This window comes from Sinohyriopsis cumingii, chromosome 4, assembly GCF_028554795.1.
Source record: "Sinohyriopsis cumingii isolate HCF-2022 chromosome 4, ASM2855479v2, whole genome shotgun sequence".
Taxonomy (NCBI): domain Eukaryota; kingdom Metazoa; phylum Mollusca; class Bivalvia; order Unionida; family Unionidae; genus Sinohyriopsis; species Sinohyriopsis cumingii.
This window is the reverse complement of record NC_142964.1, coordinates 20,029,057-20,046,651: the sequence shown is the minus strand read 5'-3', so window position 1 is coordinate 20,046,651 and position 17,595 is coordinate 20,029,057. Positions and strand designations below refer to the sequence as shown.

Below are 17,595 nucleotides of genomic sequence, written 5' to 3'. Positions count from 1 at the left end.
TTAAAATTTCAGTCTTGTCGTGGTTTATTTTTGAACCCGACGCTTTACCAAATTTGTCAAATTCTTCTTTTAAGTGTTTGCAACATTTTCCCTCCCTTATAAAGTTGGTGCAATCGTCTGTATGTTGAAGCATTTTTAGTTCTATTTTTAGGTTAGGTATTTGTATACCTTCAATTTCTGGGTTATTCCTTATCTTCTGGCTTAAGATTTCTATTGCCATTACGTATAATAGCATTGATAGTGGACATCCCTGTCTCACTGATCGTTGTATTTCAAATTCTTTACCTGTACACGTGAAGTTATCCCTGTGTATAGGATTTCGTTCCATTTTCGGAAGTTCGGTCCGAAGCCAAATTTTTTTTAATACATTCTGTATATAGTTTTGTTCTAATCGGTCAAAGGCTTTTTCTTGGTCGACGAGTACCATAGCACCCTTCGTACCTGTTTCGTTTATATAATCTATTACGGTTTTGATATTTAAAATGTTATTTTGTATAACCCTCCCTTTTCCCCTTTGTGTAGTGTAGAGTTCTTTATAGTAGCTAAAAATATTGTTTAAAATGTCTTCTTTTTCCGTGTAGGTTACATTGTGTATTTTTATTTTGTTCATAATTTTTCCACATCCTTTTCTAAATTCTTCCCTTTTGTACAAGTCATTTGCTTTATTGTATAATTCTGTAAATTTACCCGCCCCTGTTATTCTCCCTTGGTACTCATCTTCTTCGATTTTTTTATATTTTGTCTGTCAGTTGTTTTTCCTGGCCTTGACTGAGGGTCAAGTAAACAACTTTTTATTATTCATTTTTAATGTGTGAATGATAATCGTGGTATCGTTGTATACTGTTTTACGTGCCATTAGACTTGTAGATTCCTACCAAGCCCGTCTAGAATGTGATCATGTGACCCTCATCTGGGAATCTGTTTTACGTCACCGACCCACGAGAAGCTACTGGCAAGCTTTCTCACATACCCACAATGGCCGAATCCGAGACTCGAACCCACGCAGACAGAGGTGAGATGGCAGTGATCCGTAACGGAGAGCGCTTTAGACCACTCGGCCACTCGGGGCCCCAGCACTGGGACGTAAAGACGTTCGTTTTGTTGTAATAGTTTGGAGTTACAATTTTTATTCAAATTATTTGGATTGTAAAAAATTGATTATTTTTCCTGGAAATATTTTAGTGCTCATACAAAATTCTTGAAAAGTTTGAAATAACAGCATTGTTTGTAATGTATTTGTACCTATACATCACTAATATTGAGTAAATAAGAAAATGAAATATTTTGTTTACATCTAAAATCGTTTACATTACCTTCCACTTAACTAAATGGTTTTTCGATTTGATTAGGTTGCGAAAGCAAACCATTTATCTTGATTCAATTCTTTGATTAAAGTATTCGATATAAACTGAAAACCTCGAGATACTAAATCTAAATTTCGAGATAATAACTAAACCTTTAGACCTACTAGGTCGACGATTTCAAGATAACTCAAAATGGCTAGATAATAATTCGAAATTCCGAGATAATAAATCGATATATCCTGATACTTTCGACGGGATAAATCAATCCACAAGGCCTTTGTGCTCCTTCGTAGTTCGTCGCTTCCACAAGTAGTTTATAAGGTACGCTATTTTTTTACGAGCTTTAGTGACTGTGTATGACTTATGAACAATGATGAGTTCTTAACGCATAGTCATTCTGCCAGTCAACTTGCCTCGTATGGTACCTGCAGATATGCAATAATGCCCGAAGTTCAACGACTACATCTTAGTTAGAGATATGTTCTAAGACTATTACAAGCGAGTGTTTTCTGTTAACCTTCCCAATAAATACACATCAGCATGATTTAGACGTTATTTAAACAGCGTTCGATTGGACGATTGGACCGCTTTTGATTGCAAATTATCTCATAAAATGCATTAAGACAAGATAAGAAAACACAAATCAGAATATATTTTTTATCAATATTGCTGCTATGAATCATGCAAATAAGGATTAAAAGTATCAAAAGATTCCGGAAAAAATTCAACAAAATATACTTCAGAGGCCTTCTTTATGCAGTGCATTTCGAACACTAAAACGAAAGAAAAAAGTGCTAATTGAATTCACGAAATGATAAGCAGTATAATACAGATTTTAGTAATCTTAAAAAACTTTAGCAGCATGAATTTCTGTACCATTAAATTTTGGAACATTATTTTCAAAATGTAGCATCGGTTAGTAAACGGTTTGCCTTAAAAAATATCTATATGCGGAGAAAATATTAAGATTTCATATGCTCCTATGGTATTTTGCCATTGCTTTATTATCTATGTATCATGTACATCAGGTGAGAAAGGTAATGGTGGAAACAGCATCGACCGTAGTCAATGAGGCGATGTATTAACAATGGTAGTACAACTGCTCTTCTTGTTGTAGCAGTTAACAAAGAATAATGTAATTAGAGATCACTGCCGGTTTTGGCTACTGTAGCACATTGCTTCGTGTTTGCATTCACATCAGATATCAACTACCGTCTTTAGAACGCCGTTGATCGATGCTAGAGTGATGGCCCTATTAATCAATATGTCGAAGTCGGCATTAGGTGTGAAATTACTAGTAATGTTGGCAGCATTTATACAGCTAACGTCCTCTTACGATACATTGTTGTATTTTGAACCCGTTAGAAAGTAATAATATGCACGAGATATTAAACCAATATACTACCAGTCTTGGTCAATATTTGATGCAAATGCTTTATACTATTGAATTACACAGTATCCAGGGTCGAAAAACCATCTTTTATGTTTTTGTGTGAAAATAAACAAGCGGAACAAGTATCTATATTGACGACCAGTGGGGTCAGTAATACCCAAAAATGTCAGCGATCCAAGAAAAATGCAATATGGCTGAGGCTGAAGAATTAATAAATAAGCGGAAGCGACAGAAAAACCAGAAAACTGCACACACCCAGAGGATAGGCAGCGGAACAAGACGCGCCATAAATGCATACCACTAGACGTGTGCATTTTTTTATGTCGCATCCGTTTAGTTATTAATTTGTCGGCCGGGACCGAGTTGCATTTTTATCGCGCATCAATGGTACTTTTTACTTCTACTGACCTTATTGATATCAGAAGAGATACTCGTTCCGCTTGTTTACGTTCCCCTCGCACATATAAGGTGTTCCTTTCCTGGGCTGAGATTCAACAATACACGAGATAAATACATAACATTTAGCGTAGTACGTTCATTCACTATGTCAAGCATAGCAAAGTATAATGACGGCTGAATAATTATCGTTGAAGAAGAACGCCAATGCAAGGTGAAGAATAGACGCGAACATAGGGTGTAGCCGTTCGCAACACACATATTCATGCTTTAAGATCATTACAATCTTGACCGTTCCGGTGGCCTAGTGGTTAGACAGTCTGCAGCATTTTGCCCCAGTGGTAGACGTCACTAAAATCAGCCACAATGCAGACATCGTAGCCATATGACTGAAAAATTGTTAAAGGTACGTTCAAAATTCAAATCACACACACACACACGCACACACACACGCACGCACATTACTACCTTGCTTTTTAAAACTTGTGAACTTTGTCCATGTTAGTATCTTTCACATGGAGCACTTACGAAGTAAAAGGCATTTGATTTTAAAAAATGAAAATACAAAATTTAAGACAATAACCGATTTTCACTAAAATGATTGATTGTCCTCTCAACTTGTCCACAGACTGCATTACAATGTTGAGCAAACATTAGTTCCCGATTCGAACTCTGAAGTTATGTTGGGAACCTCTTGAAATTCTAATGTATTTAAGGAAAATAAGAGAGAGACAGACAGACAGAGACAGAGACACAGACAGACAGACATACCGACAGACAGACAGATCAGCTAAATACCTGGGTGGGCATTTCCGCTTGTGGAATGTATTTATCTAGACGTTAAGGTCCAATATCGAAGCCAGTAGATGAAAATTCGGCATGACCTGTCACTGCTTACATTTTCTTGCGTGAGCACGTGCTTATGTTTGACTATTCCTTCACAATTACTATATACTGAGAAACGACATGGTATTACAACTGTGTCCACGTTTCAAGCATGTTGCGTGCTTATCCTGCATTCTTCATATTTGCATTCGGTATCAATAGGTATTGTTTATAAACGCAACAAACTTATTCAGTATTTCAGGCCACCGCCCCATAATAAACAAAAAGTTGCACAATAGAATATAGCACACAAAAAGAAACGATAATATGCGTACAAACATGCATTAAAATAAAATAAGATATAAGCATATGATAGATCACTCTTTCCACAAACAATCATTAGTAGACGTTCTAGCGGTAACGGACGCATACTTAAATGTCTACAGACAAAGAACACGTACTTCAACGTCTAGAAATAAAAGAAACATACGTTAACGTTTTGAGACAAAGGACACATCCTTCAACGTCTAGAGATAAAGGACACATACTTCAACGACTAGAGACAAATGACACATACTAAAAGGTCTAGAAACAAAAGTTATACTTCAGCGACCAGTGATAAAGGACCGATACTTCAACGTTTGTTGTTGTTGTTGTTGTGGGGTTTAACGCCATTTTTCAGCACGATAGGCTATACATGGCGGCCAGTATTAATGGTGGAGGAAGAACCCGGAAAACCCCGGAAAGAACCACCGACCCACGAGAAGCTACTGGCAAGCTTTCTCACATGCCCACATTGGCTGAATCTTTGACTCGAACCGCCGCAGACAGAGGTGAGATGGCAGTGATCCGTAACGAAGAGCGCTTTAGACCACTCGGCCACTCGGGGCCCCACTTCAACGTTTAGATACAAAAGACATATCCTTCAACATTTAGAAAAAAAGCGAACCACATACTTCAACGTATAGAGACAAAAGACACATGGTTCAACGTCTAGAGACAAAATACATACTTCAACGTTAGAGACAAAATATATATACTTATCACACTCTCAATATAGTTTTCCTATAGTATGTGTAGTTTTATATTTTGATATTATCACATGTTAACATATCACTTTATGTGATTCTAATTGGTCCAAATAAGACCATGAACGTCTTGTGCAGTATCCTCTTTACTTGTGCAGTATCCTCTTTACTGATTGGCAGCGGTAGTAGGAAAACTTTTTTAACCCCGCCTTCTGGAATTTTTTGTTTTCAATGAAATATTTGGCCGCCATTTCTCGATTTGACTCGCCAAAAGGAATCGGGGAAAATGGTCTCGTCTAATTCAATATGGCCAATTTACTCTCACAGGGTTTTGTAATGTCATGTATAACATATAACATGAAAAATGGCTACAACCCCCAGGACAAGAACAATAACAATACATAATTTCTAAAGGAATTGCTCAGTTGATAGCGAGGATGGGGTGGGATGGAGGGGCGATATATATGTAGCATGGAATCCACGCTATATACAAGCGTGGTTTAAATGTGAGCTTACAGAAGTAAATAAAGTTACCCTTGTTAACAGACGAATGTAGACATAAACCGGTCTCCCCAACTGACAGAACTTTATGCAACCACAGCATATTTACGCGGTTAATACGCAATGCAAGCCCGACTCAAAACGAGATTTGTTTTTGTCTTCTGTACAGTCTAATGTTCCGAATTAAATACTGCAAACATTCGGTTACAAATACAGTGCAGTAAATATGTGTATTTCTGCATCCAGTAATCTTCTTTTCGCAAACGTATCGCAACAATGTAATGATAAGTTGTGATTTAGAATTTCAAGGTAAACACTGGCACTGTGTTGTGCAGGCCAACTCATACCGGTACTGCGCACCATATCAAACAATGTAACATTACAAGCATTTGACATTTGTTGAAAAATGGTTTTGTCTTTTGTAAAATGTTCTGTTTTGGGTTTTTTTTATGGACGCTTATTCTTTGATTTACAGTTTGCAAAATTGTGTAATCTACCTTTACTATTTTAACTTTTGTTCTGACTATTTTTTTTACGCAAAACAGATGTACAGTGTCTGTCAACATGAACGAAATTATTCATTCTTCTTTCTATCTAAAACATTTTAACTGAAATAAAATTTATATGATCAAAAGAATATCAAATGGATAATGATTTAATATTAAATTGATGAAACTCGTTAAATAATTTCCAAGGCTCGCAAAAGCTGGACATCATTCAACTCGTGTCGTAAATTCAATATTATATCGTTACACATTTGAGACCTTCTATTTCACTGTCTAGAGACGAGGGTACATACCTCACCATCTAGTGACTAACGTTACATACTTCAGCGTCTAGAGACAAGGGCACATACGTTAACGAAAGGAGACAAAATATAATAATTCAACGGTAGAGACAATGGCACATACTTCAACGTTCAGAGACATGGTTGCATACTAATATTTCTAGATAGCATCATCAAAATGTCATGCCTATCTCGTACTAACTTATTTAGGACGATGAATATGTTTGCTGAATACGTGGTCTTGATGTCAAAGGTAATACTATCCTAATTGACTTTTTTAATATATATGTTTCATGCTTTTACGGTTTCTACAGTTTTGATACGATTCATTGCATAAGTTATAGGTTTAGATGCATGAAAACTATCTTACGTATGTTAGTCACTAACCTAGATGCCACGTATATGAATGAAATAAAAGATAATATAATTTACGTTGCATTTGGTAAAAAAAGGAGTTGTATATATGTATGTCGGTATGTATGTATGTATGTATGTATGTATGTATGTATGCATGTATGCATGCATGTATAATAGGATTTGTTTTCTCCTTCAGATATGCTCATACATTCTTACTACAGTGATAGAAATTCAATGGCCTGTGGTGGAATTAATGCAGTGATTGCTTAAAGAAGGATAAACTAAGTTTTGTCCTTTCTCTGCTAATATACAAATTAACCAAGCATTGGAAAAGGCACCTGACTGCTTAGTTACAAGCGTAATTGTTTTGGACATGCAGATCTGACATCGCACGTCTTCAGTTCTAAACTGGATAGTCTGAAATTCCATCTTTGACCTCCACAATATTTTGCGAGGTATACATATTTTTGAGAGTTTTAGCATTTGGTAGTTGATGGTTACTTAAGAGTATCACCCATCTAACGCAAGCTAGTGTATGCCCTGGTCTAATAATAAATAAACTTTGTCTATCCGATATGATCAAATAAGTAGCTAGAAACCTTTAGAGATCACAAGCTCCATTGATACTTGCAGTTATCCAATCTTACATAGAAGTCATGAAGCCATAGAGTTGCTTAAAAATAAGTCATACTTATTGAATAATTATTTACTCAAACACATTAAATCAACCACCGGTAATCGTTTACAGCTGAAACAATTTGCACGTCAGCGTAAAATATATATACCAAAAGGTACAATAAAACCTGGCATACTTGAGACAATAGACGCATTTGAACAAAACCATCGCCGTTTTTATGATGGAAAACACCGTCGCCGTATTAAGGATGGACAAAATCGCCTTGCATCTGCTATTGCTACTGGAGCTGTTGAGTATGTATATGAACAAGCACAGCAATCACAAGTACCTGAATTCAAATTTCACAAGCGTTGTGTTGAGTTGGAAAATCATGTGGATATTATCCCACCAACCCTCAAACCTAGAAATGTCACTTGTTAGTTGTTAACAAATATGAAAACAGGAACCACATCGGTGTTGCAAAACTTTGTCCACACTGGAATTAAAGCACATAGTGTCCTTATTGCGTATCTGGCTATTCCGATGAATCGTGACGAGGACAGATTAAAAATGACAACATCTTGGACTGACCGCGGTGTTCGCACAATCCTGAACCTTAACGACAACATCGACATCAATAATGAAACTGACAAAGGCATTAAAAAGATTCTTGAGACGGTAGAGAAATACACCAATGTGGGATCGCGATGGGCTTTCGAAAGATTTTAGAAGTGGAGGTACATTTCCCACCATATCAACCATTTCGTTGATCCAGTTAGGTACCAAAACCAAAGTGGGTCTTGGAAAGGTCGGTGATAAAAGTAAAGAATTTTTACAACGGACGGTTTGAATGGGCGATTTTGTCAGCGTTATATTCGTCTAGTGACAATAAATGACTGCCTCGAAAATACCAACAGCACCTGGTAAACTCAGCTTTGATAATAACGAATTTCCCGTGAAGGTTACTCAGGCCACACTAAACAAATTTGAAGCAGTTAAGTCTGGTATCGCTGTGAATGTATTCACGTGCGATAAAGGCTTTCATCTCTTTTTGCACTGTTCCCACATAGACAAGATTGGCGAACTCAAATTGATATGTTTTTGCTGCGTGATATTCTCTGTTCAGAGTTGGTATGACACTGCGTATGAATAAAAAATTTTGTCCGGTTGCTTAACCGACACAAAAATCATCACGGTAAGAAATATACGTGCAGATATTTCATGCATGTGTTTAACACCTAACAACTGTTCACCGACCATGACTTTTACTGTTGTGGGATTGGTGAAAAACCGCAGCGGACAGTAATCCAAGGACCACTAAAAACATTCTCAAATTCACTGCGGTGCAAGGAAGAATGATAATTCATCATATCATCTTAACAGATTTTATATGTCTTCACGTTCCAGTGGAAGCACGTTTTCAAAGACGCAAACGTGTCCATCCAAACAACACAAGTCACTGACCATAAACCTTGTGGCTTTTGTTACATTATTGTTAGGTTCTTATATAGTAGGTAGGTGTGACTGGCGAACTGAGCTCCGGATAAGGTATTTCTTAAATTATTCGAGGTTATCGCAAACTGTATCCAACAGCAACTAAAAATGACCCTTGATAACATTCGTGAGTTTTCCACAGTCACTCATTTCTGCATCCGTGATCGTCCACTTACCACAAGCCAACGTTCTATCACCGATGGAACTAAAAGTTCCGGTTCCGTTTCGTAAGTCAGTGATCACTGTTACATAGCTGGCGCGCACAGAGGAGCCGCATATAGCGCATACAATCTACAGCTGAGAATTTATTTAAACAAAACAATAATCTCTGTAATATTTCATAACTTGCATTTGTATTTTAGCCATTTAAACAAGCAAGCAATAGCCAGGGCATCAAACTCGCCGATAAGAGTAATCTCCAACAACATGGAGAAATATATGACTTTAGGCGCAGACAATTACAATGTAAATTTTCGTTACAGTTTATAAATTCGTCCTTGGGGAGTTAGTTGACAGTCAAGCAGAGCAAATTTCGCAACTACTCCTAGAAAAGATCCAATCAACACAGAGCTGCTAATGATAAAAGGTGTGTATCCATACAAAAACATGATCGGCTGGAACGAGTTTGTCAAAATTCAGTTGCCACCGATTGAAGCGTTTTATCCATATCCGTAACTTGAAGGCATTTCAGACAAATATACGAGCACGCAAAAAAGGTTTGGTCTGCATTCGAATGCAGAAACATGGGTGATTATCACGAGCTGTATCTGCGCACCGATGCGTTGCTGCTCGCTAATGTACTTGAGAAATTTTGTGACAGTGCCATACACATGTACATGCTTGATCCTGCACATTGGTTCTCATCACCAGAAAAGGATTGGAATGCTGTATGATCCAACGCCAAATTCTAGCTGGAATTGCTCACCAACATCGATATGCATCTGTTGATTGAGAAAGGTCATCGCGGCGGAATTTCTGTGATGAGTAACGGATATGCGAGCCAACAACACAAACGTGATATGTCTCCACTGCCCAGAAAAGTTGTATCATGTATTTAGAAACAAAGCACCTTTATAAATGGGCACTGATGAAACCGTTACCGGTTGATGGGTTTCACTGGATTTACCACACACACAATGACGTGCAAAAACACGTGTGCGATGCCAACACTAACAATGACATCGCATACTTTTTGAAGTTGATCTGGAAAACCCTTAACGTTTACATGAGGCGCACATCAATTATCAGGTGGCAACATAAGCTTTGTAGGTGCCCCATACGCGTTTGTCCTCGTATCAGAGTTCATTGTTCGATCCAGACTTAAATACACGAAATGCAATAATCTAGTACTAAGTCTTAGGACCAAACTCAATTATGCACTGCACGTGCGAGGTTTCCAGCTGAATTTGAGATTGGGTATGCGTGTAACCAAGATCCACTGAGTGCTTAAATTTTACAAGAACGCTTAGATTGCGCCATATATTCAGGTGGACACAGATTTAAGAACAAAGGCCACCAATAAGTTTGAGAAGGACCTTTTAACGCTCATGAACAATGCCGTATTTGGAAAAACCATGAAGCATCTGCTTAAACAAATTTTAGTCAACCTTGTCCATGATATTGAACAAGATAAAAACGTCGAAGGCTCCCCGCTGACCCTGCCTTTAGGTCCAGAAAGATCTTTGATTGTGGGCCACTTGCTGTTCACTGTGAAATAAAATCGAAACTAACGCTGACAAAACCATTCATCGTTGCATTATGCGTGTTGCTGCTCATATGCGAGTTTTACTATGACAAGATCAAACCATTTTACCAAGATCGAGTCAAGATGATGCACACAGACACTGACTTCCTGCTGATACACATCAAAACAAACGATGTGTATCCGTACGTGGCACAAACATGTTTGATCAACCAATTTGATACAAGTGATTATCCTAAAGATCAACCGTTGTTTAGTAACACAAATAAATAGATTGTTGATAAATTCAGAGATAAATGCTCGGGTTAACCAGTCGAATAGTATGTGGGACTGTCATGTTCTTGTTGACGAAGAGCCAGTGGAGTTAGTGTTTTTTTCAAGATAAAACTGGCAAACTGCAATGTTTGATGTTGACATTCATGATACTATTGTCAAATTAAAACAAGCTGTCGCAAAAAGCCTAGTTAACATCAACGAAAACGGGAGAATCGGGGACTGTTGTGTGTCAGTTCTGTTTACGTGATTTCACAGGCAGACAGGTTATCAAACCGTTTGCACATGCTATTCCATGATCGTTGGTCGCCGGAGATAACATACAACTCAAAGGACTCAACATCACGCCAGTCGGGTACTTAAGCGTTGTTGTTGTCTGTGTTTAAGATTAGTTTTGTCATTATATACGTAACGGATTGTGGATGCGATTATGAGTTTGTGGAATGTACCGACAGTGTGATAAACCAGTTTGCAGCGGATATTGATGTCAAGAGCGATTGTCCCCACTTGTCAATGAATATTTGCTTTGAAACGGTAACATCAGATCCTCTTTTATACTCAAATATAATCTTGATAAGGTTCAACCACTTCATTTATCCTGATGTACCACAACCTACTCGCAGTCAGCTTGGTAGCATCGCATAGCAAATTCCCAAATGTTGACTGCAGCACCTGGTACAAATCATCCCGGGATTTTTTTCTGTAACGGCGAAGTGGTAATTACCGCTTTATCCACCCTTATTACGTTCGCCAACGAATATTGTACTCCAATAGTGATTCAGTTGAGACGAAAGTGATATCGACTATTATTCAACAAAGATACACTTGTTCGGGTAACATTTATTGGGCAAAGACCATCATTAGATGCAACAAGTACAGTCTTAATCTGTGTATTTTAAAAGAAAAAGCAAAACCCCTTTAACGCACAATCAATGGAAATTTAAATATTCCCGATGCGGAAGTTTTCTATGATTGCATGACAGCTGTGCTATTAGAAAACAATGTTACCGACGTGAAAATATAATCCAAGCGGAAAAACAGCTACGAGATGAAATCGCTACGAAAACCGCGCTACTCTGAAATACAAACGTGTGTGTTTGGTGGTAGATGATATATGAGGTTTTGCTTCAGCAGCAACTGTTGGTCTTGGGGTGGCTGGTGCTGTATCGATAGTGATCGATATTTTTGATGGTGCTATTAAATTAATTTCGATACGATTACGTTTTCAAGTACGTGTCTATACAGAACTGCTTGCAGCGGCAGAATGCAGTTTCAACACTATTAATAAACTGTATTTGGTGACTATCCAGGTGAAAATGATTAATTTGCTTGGTTTAATTCGAGACAGTGTTGGCAGAAAAGTAAATCGCAGACAGCTCCGAGCACATATAGAAATTCCTGCGGTTGCGGATTAAAAACAACAGAAGTCGAGAAAAATCGACCGTTTGGATGTAATCTTCCTCAGTTATGGATGATGTAATCGCAATCAATAAGTCTGGAAGGCATCGATCGATTCAGCACTGCTGGTTGTCTAGTAGACGTATACAGCCTAGAGAAAGTGTATAAGTATTGACTTACATTCGTAGATTAATCATCCTCGTTTAGCGTATTAATGTATTTTGCTTGCTTGCCAAATCAAAGGGTGTAGAGGCTGCGATGACTGGTCAGGCCTTAAAGGTGCAAAAGAGCTTAAACTCCCAATAATTCACTACTCATTCAGATATTACACCGAATACTGTTTCTGGTATCGTAACCACAGTGATGAGGAAGGAGAAAACAAAGCAGCAGGGGGGGCGAATCGGACATTTTGTCCAATCGTTATTTTGCTTAATTATTACTTTCTGCACTCAACGATCTAGTGTCGTCAGCGCCTGGTAAAAAAAAAACGACGACGTCGTTGGGGGATCGTCCAAACGTCATTTGGTTTAATTAACACCTTCTGCGCGTCGATCCCCAGCGTCGTCAGCGTCCGGTAAGCACATCGACGACCGCGTCGATGTCATCGCCCCCCCTGCTGCTATGATCTTACAAACAGAGTGATCACTAACTCCTCCTCTTGCAGATCAATTAGGTTATTTGACTGATCGGTAAGTCTGAAATTAATTCTCGTTAAAAACCGATCATGGCATCGCATATAGACCGGATTAATCGGACTCTCAATGATCAAAAATCCCGGAGGGGCTGTTGGTGAAAACGAATAAAGGATATACCCCTGTTGAGCTTGATTTGATTGCTTGGTATCCACCTGATAACTCCCTTCGATAACATCACACACTAGATTGATCGCTATCACTGATGCGATATTTACGTTGTATGGAGCAATATGCCTACCACCATCTCCGTTATCGTGTCTGAGGATAGTTGATGGGGGGGTGTCCGCGGGTGGATTCTCAGGCCATCCTAGTATGGTTCTTATTGAACTGTTATAAATATCAACCATATACCCCGGTGTGCTTATTTCAATCGTCGACGATAACGTCGGTTCATGAACCGTAATAGCGATTTTTGATTCCTTTCCTGTGATCGATTTTATCCTGCGTTGAAATTCTTTATTGATTTGCTCTATTTGGTATGACCCAGTTGGTATTGTAACCTCCTCCCAGTTTGGGGTCCCATCGGGTTTATTTGTCCGTGCAAAAACCAGCGAGTTATTAGGTTGTTGTCCGTTAAATGCGTCCGCTCGGATATTAGGCCAACTGTGATATACTCGCAATTTTGCCAGCGCTATTTCCTTTACTGGAACCGGTGATGGGAAGTTCACACTGAATTCGGGTTTCGTTGATGTTATCGATATCATACTTGTTTGTACCGGAGTGGTGTTCTCCGCGATCCGCTGAAGTAATTGAGACCCTTCGGGGTTCAGCGACATTATTATTATTCGTTGTTTTTAGTGTCTAATTTTAACAACCAGGTGGTTTCGGCTTCCAGTTGAAAATCCTCGATTTTTGACATCGCGGAGCTATATAACTGGACCATCGTGGAGAATTCAACATCGGATACGAACAAATTATCAATCGATAACGAGATCAACCCGGATAATTTCGAGTATGCGTCGGATACTATTTGATGTTTTACTGTATACTCGTTGAGTTTTTTCTGAAAACACGATGATATCTTCCTAGTGATTGCGTTGGCAACTCCAGCAACTGTTGTCATTGCGGAGACAGCGATTGGAACAGCGATCGGGGTTATCGTGGTCACCGTGGATAAAATAACACCGGCGCCAGCTACTATACCCGACACCGAGTACACGACCGCGTCGATGGCGGTTATTTTACGACGGTATTTTTTTATTTTTACACGGTATTGTTCGGAAAGCGTTTTCAAGTTCGCGGAAAATTCTTTTGCGGTATCGAATCGATATTGATGTGACGTCGGTGATACCTCTGATTCAACTTCCTTGGTGGTCATTTTTATTTTAAAAGAGCTAGTGTTTTTAATTACTTAGATTCGCTGCAAATTCCACATACCATGTAATGTTTGCCCGGGCTAGATTTCTATCAACGGCATAAATTGTAAACTGTTCAGTTGCGTTCCTGTCTATAATTGTTGATATTGTATTGTTAAACCCGGATGAACTCGACGATAATATATTAAACTGCATCATTGAAACCAGTGTCAATCGATAAATACCCTTAACAGTTGCGGTAATATTTACTGTATTCTGTGTAGGAGTCCAATCGAATGATCCATGCCGAATTGTGTATACTGTGTTGATGATGTTCTCATGAGGGATTTTTATTTTTTCGAATTGCTCTGCTACTCTCGGTAGTCCGTCTTTAATCGCTTCAACATCAGTTTTAATCGTTCCTATTTCCTGTATATGCGTGTCCACATCTTTTTTGTTCGCTGCAACCCTAGTAATGAGTGTATTTATTTCCTGTATATGCGTGTCTATACTTTTTTTGTTCGCTATAACATTAATTTTGAGTACTTCTATTTCCCCTTCATGCACGTCTATACTTTTTTTGCTCGCTATAGCATTAGTGTTAATTGTTTCTATTCTCTGTCTATGCGCGTCTACATTATTTATGATCGTTACAACATTAGTTTTGATTGTTTCTATTTCCCGTGTATTCTCGGTCATACTTTTTTTGTTCGCCGCAACATCAAGTTTGATTGTTTCTATTTCATATGTATGCACGTCTATACCTTTTTTGTTCGCTGCAACATCAGTTTTGATTAATCCTATTCCCCGCCAATACGCGTCTACATTTTTTTTGTTCGCTTCGACATCAGTTTTGATTGTTCCTATTTCCTGTGTATGCGCGTCCACACCCTTTTTGTTCGCTTCAATATCAGTTTTGATTGTTCCTATTTCCTGTGTATGCGTGTCCATATTATTTATGATCGTTGTAACATCAGTTTTGATTGTTTCTATTTTCCGTCCATGCGAGTCTACATTATTTATGATCGTTGCAACATTAGCGCCGATTATTTCTATTTCCCGTTCATGCGCGTCTACACTCCTTTTGTTTGTTGCAACATCAGTTTTGATTGTTTTTATTTCCTGTCCATACGCAGTGATATCATTTATAGTTATTGTAATCTCATCCGGCTTGGTATTTTTTTTACCAAAGAATTTATCAAAGTTGTCATCGATCCTGTTAACATTTTTTCGCAACGGGGGTAAATTGGCCGACATCTCCATAAGATCCGAAATAGTATTTTTTATTTTTACAAGATTTGGTTCGTCTGCCGTCGGGGGTCCCCGAAAAAATCTTTCGACAATGTCTCGCATTTCGCCGATGTGCGTTATTATCGACCTGAACTGTTCTCCCTGCAAGTTAAATTCACCACGTAAACCCTTTAACGAATCCGACATGGTTACATAATTGTTGCCAAGTGTACTTATTTTTCCATTTATCGTCAAGATGGATTCACCCGGTTTGAGTCGTCCGTCGCTGGTATACAGCGCGATAGTGTCCTCGGCGGCATCACGCTGTCGTATTAAAACGTCATTCAGTGACACATTACCGGATTTCAATTTACCCTGGCGGTCTTGAAATACAACTATTTCGCCCGGGTCAACACTTGTTAGATTCAACATATCAGCGATTTCATCCTCAATTAGTTTTTTTATGTCGGCGGCGGTCGTTTCCGTGGATTCTTTCAGCGCCGAAACCGGTCGCCCCCAGATATCAATCATTATTATTGTAAATGTTATTCTCTAAAATCCGTTGAGCTTCTACGACCCCACTAGTGTATTCGTTTACAACCACATGAGGTGGTTTCCGCGATGATGAAATCGCCGCAAGTACGTTCAATACCTCGCGGCCACATATCGGTGGGTCACTTAATCGCTGTGTTGGCAGCGTGGAATAAAAAACCCGGGCTGAACACGCCCGGGCTGAACACGCCCGGATATACCGCATGAACTCTTTCGGCGGGGCTAACCCGTATGAATCAAAATAGACGATCGCACGCGGATCAATCGCGTACGCAACCCAATGAGTTCCCGCTCCGGAGGACCCATCGAGGTTAATTATACCGGTTTCAATATTCCTTGGTGCCGCCGGTAATTGATCCCTCATAAAAACACCTCTGAAGTTTTTTATCGCTAACGCGTTTGCGGCGTCTATTAAATCAAAATTAGACATTGGAGTCATTGACTCAGGAGTCATTGACTCCCGAGTCAATAAACGGTTCCCGGTAGTCTTAGACCCTTTCCCGAGTACCATGAATACGGGGTTCCCGGTAGTCTTAGACCCTTTCCGGCCACGGGTCGTTTTTTTTTGTAGCCTTTCCCGGTTGCCTTCTTTAATGCCATTCCCGCCGCGGTACCAACGGCTCCTAACGCCGCCGCCTTAGCCACTGCTGGGGCCGCCGCGGCAATCAATGCCGGAATCGCAGCTAACAGCGGAAATATCCCACCGGTCTTTTCCATGTTTTTAATTGCTGCGGCTGAAAAATCTATTTGAACACCTTTTTTATTCTTAATCGCGTCATTGAAATGTTTTATTTGACGCGCCGTCAACGATATCTTATGATTACCACCCGCCATCTGCGACGGCTTCAGCGTTATTGTGGTCCCGCATTGTTTAGCCGACTTTGATCGTAATTTCTTGACTTGACCATCAGTCAACTCTACACTGACGACACTATACGACATTTTATTGTAAACGCGTTTATGCTTTCAATTACATGTTTTCCACTGGCGCATCAACGATTCTCATTCGTCCACCAACGCCTTCCAACAGCATTGATTTATCGCTGAGAATGACAGCAACCGCTCTATAATTAACACCAGCCGGGGCTATACGAGCTCGGAAGTGTATATCAACGACGGATTGTCTCGTTAAATCAAGATGTTCCAGCGAAAAATAATAAATCGGATACAGGTTTTTAAAATCAAGTTGTGATATTTGCAAACCGGTGTCGACGTTTTGATCACGACCCATATATGACAGCAATCGATGATACACACGTGCGACATGGTTGTCACCGTAATTAAGCTGTATATCCTCGGATGGTTCCTGTTGTCCGTTTATTCTCAGCGAAACCTCCATGACTCCTAATCGATCAAATATCATATGGCTGCGTTCTTGATTACCCAATCGTTCCCTATTCTGTAGCGCTATGAATATATGACGCGGGGCTGAAACACCCTGTTTTGATGCTAGGTGCCATGTAAACGTATCGGCGACGTTATCCTCTTTAGCATCAGTTGTTACCGCTAGCCAACTCAACAGCGATTTCCCTCCCTGTTCCATAAATGCTAACAATCGTGCTTCCGTGGTAACTGATGGAGTCAGCACCGGCATCCACAATGCCATTTTAGTTAAAATGACTTTACCGGCAGCGACGCCAGCAGCATGCCATATTGCATTGTTATCATCGCCCCTTCGCGTCAGCGCGATTGTATGCTTAGCCCCATAGACAACTTTTCTAACATTTCTGCAGAATCCAAATATGTGAT

At 39.3% G+C, this 17,595-nt stretch overlaps 1 long non-coding RNA gene across 2 annotated transcripts in view; it reads left to right on the top strand.

Moving 5' to 3' along the window:
• LOC149800777 (uncharacterized) overlaps nt 1-17,595 on the top strand; it is a 172,530-nt gene that overhangs the window by 108,519 nt on the left and 46,416 nt on the right. Inside the window, exon 1 of one of the 2 annotated variants that reach the window (XR_016420563.1) lies at nt 3,250-3,499. The exons of the other annotated variant lie outside the window; for it this stretch is intronic. This is a non-coding gene — a long non-coding RNA (uncharacterized LOC149800777). Of the gene's footprint in view, nt 1-3,249; nt 3,500-17,595 lie in introns of those variants that run through there. 2 annotated transcript variants of the gene reach the window in all.